Below are 5469 nucleotides of genomic sequence, written 5' to 3'. Positions count from 1 at the left end.
AAACACCATAAAACAAATTGTCATGTCTAAGAGCACTTTGCAATTAGTCTATGTCATATTGAAAAGGATTAACCATTTAGTATTAGGAAGGAAACGTCAGCAAGACAGATACTATTTTCACAATCAATAGTTGAATAGATAACATTGCGTACAATGGCTATCTTGAAGTTAATACTACTGCTACAAGGACGATATTGTGTTATGAGATCACAATTATCACTATTAGATCGATTTAGCATGCGGAGAGTTTAGACGGTATTTTCAGAAATCCGTTTGTAGGCTTTGGACATCATAGCCCCTATAGTTGCATAGACAAATATCAATTCAGTATTTGAAAGGCTATAAGTGTGCTTTTACCTTGTACATGTTACACTGAACTATTTGATTTAGTATAGTAACAAAATGGAAACCACATCAGAACTGAATACAGGCTGGTGGCACATAAGGTCTTTGCACGGCCCATGCAGTCCTAGTCTTAGAGAAATGCATATGTCCTTTTTATTTCACGGTTATATCCAACGTTACGTAGGTAGAAACCAAACTTTGGAAATGGTGAAGTTTTATGATACTTCTGTGGGAAGAACACATTGTCACTGATATAAGGTATACTTTGATAAAAAAAAGAAGATTGCGAGACAATTCAGTCTCGCCCACGAATCTTTGTATTTCCTTAATGTTGATGATAATGTTGAATTTGTATATATCTTACGCACCTATATTTCCTACACACTCCCTTGAAACACTTAAGATATGAATTTTTCAGAGGAATGATGGATTGTACTGATATACATCGAAGCAATTTTCTGTTCCAAGGTACAGCGGAAAGGCGTCCGCTATAGCTAATGATGATGATTGTTCTCCTGTGTTAAAGTGTGCCTTGGGTACACATCAACCTTGCTGCACGTGATGTTACTATGGGATAATTCTGCTTCGAGACAATTTCAGTCAGCACAAAGAAATGCATAATTGTTTAACGTGTTGAAACAATCAAAATCTGAAATATAGCTTTACATATACGTTGAAAAGCAAAACGGTATATGGCACACGATCATAACCAAAGATACGGCAAACATGTACGTATCTATGGTACATAACGCGTGTCTTCCATACTTTAACGCTGTCATGACTATTTCATTTTTAATGGATGCACAAGACGGCAGTCGGCATCTACAACAGACATAGTAGTATAGTTATAACGTTAGGAAAGCTAATTGTAATATATTGTACAAAGGGGAATGGATAATATATTTTAAGCCAAGTTGACTTGGCCGTTGACTTAAGGTATACACTTTTGAACATGTGTTATTACCCTGCATGTTATAATTTCGACATCTACTGTTGCTCAAGTTGCTGGATCTTTAATAAACACTGCATCGTGTATAACGCGGCCATAGTGACGGAAGATTATGATGAGCAAGGACGCATGAACTTTATTGCTCGACATTTGTACATGGTACAAAGTATGGCAACGACTGTTACACAAAGTACAAAATAGGTGTATAGAATAAGACTCAACATCCTAATTAACATAACAAGAAGGGCTAACACAAGTCTTTGATATAGTGTTACAATCGAGTTGGGCTAATCATGAGTTTCATTACTCTTTCTAATAGCAAAGCAGTCTTTGATGTATTTGCCTATCTTTGCATTATGGGAGTTGTGGCATCTAAAGATATATACAAATCTGTCTGTAGCATCGAGTCTCTTGAAATCTGCTGTACTGGATTCGAGAAATGTGAATAGCTCATTACGTAAAGTAGCGTATCTAGAACATTCTATTAAATATTATGTGTGTACCAGTTGGACAAAAACTAATAAAAAGTACATTGTTAATGTGAGCTGTACCTCTGACAAGTGTCACTCCGTGAGTAGTGGCCGCTCAAAGTACAGGTTCAATTTTGGGAATAGATGCCATCTAGTGGGCCTCATTACAGGAATATTTGACGAGCTAGATCGTGTAACATATATATATTTTGATAGTTTTCCATCATATGAAAATCAGATGGAGAACAGGCTCTGTTGCTTCCTCGGTCCAGATGACATGTGGAGCGGCGGAGAGTGCCGACCGCGTGTCTGGCTGTGAAGCCACTGAGGATTCCTACAAACCGACCAAACGTCTTCAGAAAACCGCCACACTGATCGCCACGTGCGCTTAAGACCTTTAATATAGAACTCATGGCAGTTTGTTTACAGCATCTGTACGATATGATGCAGATGATGAAGCTTTATAAGAGAAGGAAACCGCACACAGCACGCCGTGGCTGGCCCTGCTGCTGTACACGCCATTTTGCTGTAGCTAAGGCACTGGCACCAAGAGCACCACGGGAATGACAAGTCCCACGTTTCCACACACCACACGTCTGTTAGGAGGCTATATCAGAGACAAAACAAAGACTTCACATTTCCCAGACCCAGTACTCAGCCTGCTATTTTGGTTCGCCTGAAGGTCCCGGCTTAGTGGTGACTCTGGTGACCCTGCGGTGCCTGAGCACGTGCCTCGGCGCGCTGTCTAGTCTGGAAAGGTACTAGCTAGCTTGCTGATTATTAACCCCAAAAGTTACAGTTTAGAGTTAGCTTTTAGTCGAGAGTAGACCTATACTGTTCTATACCAGATTTGCTTGTTTGTCGCCTTTCATGTTACCTGCAATTAGCCCTTGGGCAAGAATTAACAATAAATATATATATATATATATATATCATTCCACATAGAAACTTTGATGTTTTCAGATGTCAGTTCTCTTCTTACTCTTTGTGGTGTTGAACTGCACGACGATTTGTCCAACCATTGTGTTATGATATAAATCAAATTTATTTCACACCATGTGTGACGCTATAAATGTGAAAGGCATGGTAAGTATACTACAGTAAGCGCGCGCTGATTATGATCATCTATTCGAATGTGTCGTACGCTTTCCGAAATTTAGATATTGCAGTGTAGCCATATGCATTCTTTAGAAAGTTTTTAAGAAATGGAATATTGTTCTCAGTGCCATGCATACATTTGTATTTTGAATATTCCAAGAAAGTCTAGAAACATTTGGAAATTGCAGACAAATTTCGAACTGTTTGTAAACCATGAAATAAGCACAACAAATAGTTATAAAGATGTGAAATTGATCGTAAAAAATGTGCGGTGACTTGGAATGGACACTATTATATCATATTTAAGTTGAAACATTTGGAGGTCTACGAAAGCACAAGCTAGAGCTAACAGGGTTTTTAGAAAGGGAAACCCTTTGAAATCATGCCCAGCAGGTCTTTTGTAATTCTTTAAACGTCTTTTAAGAAAAGTCACCAAACTTATTTCACAGACAGTTTTAAGTTGTTTATATGACACAAAGACGGAGAGAAAACATAGGAAATCAAACTGTTGAGTGACTGGGAATGAAAAAGTGGAGAACAGTCTCGTTCACTGGCTATAGAAATTTGAATATCATGATTCGTGAGGTAACAGAAGAGTCAATAGATAGCACTTTCATTTCATGATCCGGACTGTTCACCTTTTCATCTGCTGCCATTTTATTTTACAGAAACGCAACAAAGCAATGGCACTATGTGCCTGATGTTTGGGTTGAGCCAGGAAGATATTAACAATATTTTCGTTGACTAAACGATTCACTCGTATTCGTGTTGTTTTCTCGGACACCCTAGCATACAATCACACAACATGTACGGTACAATTAATGATAGTAGATTCATGAAGTAAATTATTAGTAGAAATCTCCAAATTTTCTCCAAGCTTTTCACATTTCAACCATCAACAAAAAATCTTTGTTCTTATGTCACTCAATGTCACTTTATCTACCAAAATTTTACATAGTTCAGCTCTCATTGCATACAGAAAAGACGATAAGCCATTCATAAAGCCTAAATAGACATAAATTTCGAATAGTTGCTATTTTATCTTTGATTCCTTTATATATTTCGTTTTTCTTCAGTATACACATGTTGTATATCATTGTTTGTTTTGTTTGCAATAGCTCTCGGTCATGGATTTGCAATAAAGTTATTATTGTTATTATTCAATATCTCAATAATCATGATTTACACAGAGACTGTTAGGATATCTTCGTGTTGAGGCAAAGATCAGTTGATTCCGCTGAACTCTTACTGCTCTCAGCCATAGCTGTTTTCTTTACAAAGTTTTAGTTACTATTCTCACATGCTGTGATCTAAATGTGGTCACTTCAAAGTTGGAAAGTACTTTTCCAACTATCAAGATCCCCATCTTGTGGATCAAAATATGTCAACTTTTATCTGACTGAACAGCAAAATTTTACGCGTCATGCAAGTAAGTTTCCGGCTTATTACTATCATGTCTTTTATGCTGATATTTTGCTTTGGACTTTGGTAATCATTTCGAATTTTCAATTAAAAAAGTATCATTATCATCAGTGTAATCAGTGATTCAGTATCGGCACGCACCATTTCAAACGGCGGTGATTCACCGCGGCGAGAGCAAACTGTATGATTTGTACGTTTAACCAACTGTAAGAAAACCTAAAACGGGCTTTCTGGATATGGATGTGATTGTGGACACGATAATACAGTCATCAAACATCTCATAGATTCCATATATTAGTCTCAGAAATAACTTCACACACATGAACCTGAAAAAAAATTATTTATATTTATTATTTCTGTTCTGTTGTGCAGATGTAGTAGCGGGACTTGTACTCACCTTAGAGGTGTGTTGTTTCTGTAAACTAAATCGTAATCGATTATAAAGAAAAATTTACTTTAATCTTTAGTGTCTGGTGCTCATATTAGTCATAAGGTTTGATATTTGCTAGTCAGATAGCCATTCAGTTTAATCAACCACAATTCTTAGGCTTATTTCATTGTTGTGTTTGGTACATATTGTGCAAAATGTATGGCCTGATGTACACAATTACTGTGTCTACATTATCTTCAAATTACTGAGAGGAGCATAACCGATAATAACGTGAACTTTTGTTCGATGCAGACACCACAATAGGAACGTTATTACGAACAATCACGTTAACCGTCATATTGACATTGCGACAGATTATAATAGTGGAAGGTTTATTTAAGACTCAGTCATGTATCAAATGCAGCTGCATGACAGACAATAATATATGAATTATGGATAAAGAAATACAGCACTATGTATTTTGAAAAATATTTGGTAAAGAGGACGACCAGCCGTGGTGGGTGATTTTTTTAATTTTTAATTTTATGTTATTTATTTTGCACAATCTTTAAAAAAGATAACATAAAATAAATTAAAGGATGAAAGTACATGCAGGGGGGAAGAAAAAAGCCTCGTGTTTTTTTTCTTATGTTGGAAATACAAAAATGTGTTTCTTTGACACACTTCAACTATGAATGACAAATTTGAAGTTCCCACTTTCGCCGAACCGCGAGGCTTTTGTGCCCGGTGCCCACAATGTTGCCATGATGACTTTGGGATACTTATTAGTAAGGCATATACTGCACATGTCACAT

This window comes from Branchiostoma floridae, chromosome 1 (assembly GCF_000003815.2).
Source record: "Branchiostoma floridae strain S238N-H82 chromosome 1, Bfl_VNyyK, whole genome shotgun sequence".
Classification (NCBI taxonomy): domain Eukaryota; kingdom Metazoa; phylum Chordata; class Leptocardii; order Amphioxiformes; family Branchiostomatidae; genus Branchiostoma; species Branchiostoma floridae.
Note: the sequence above shows the minus strand (reverse complement) of the source record.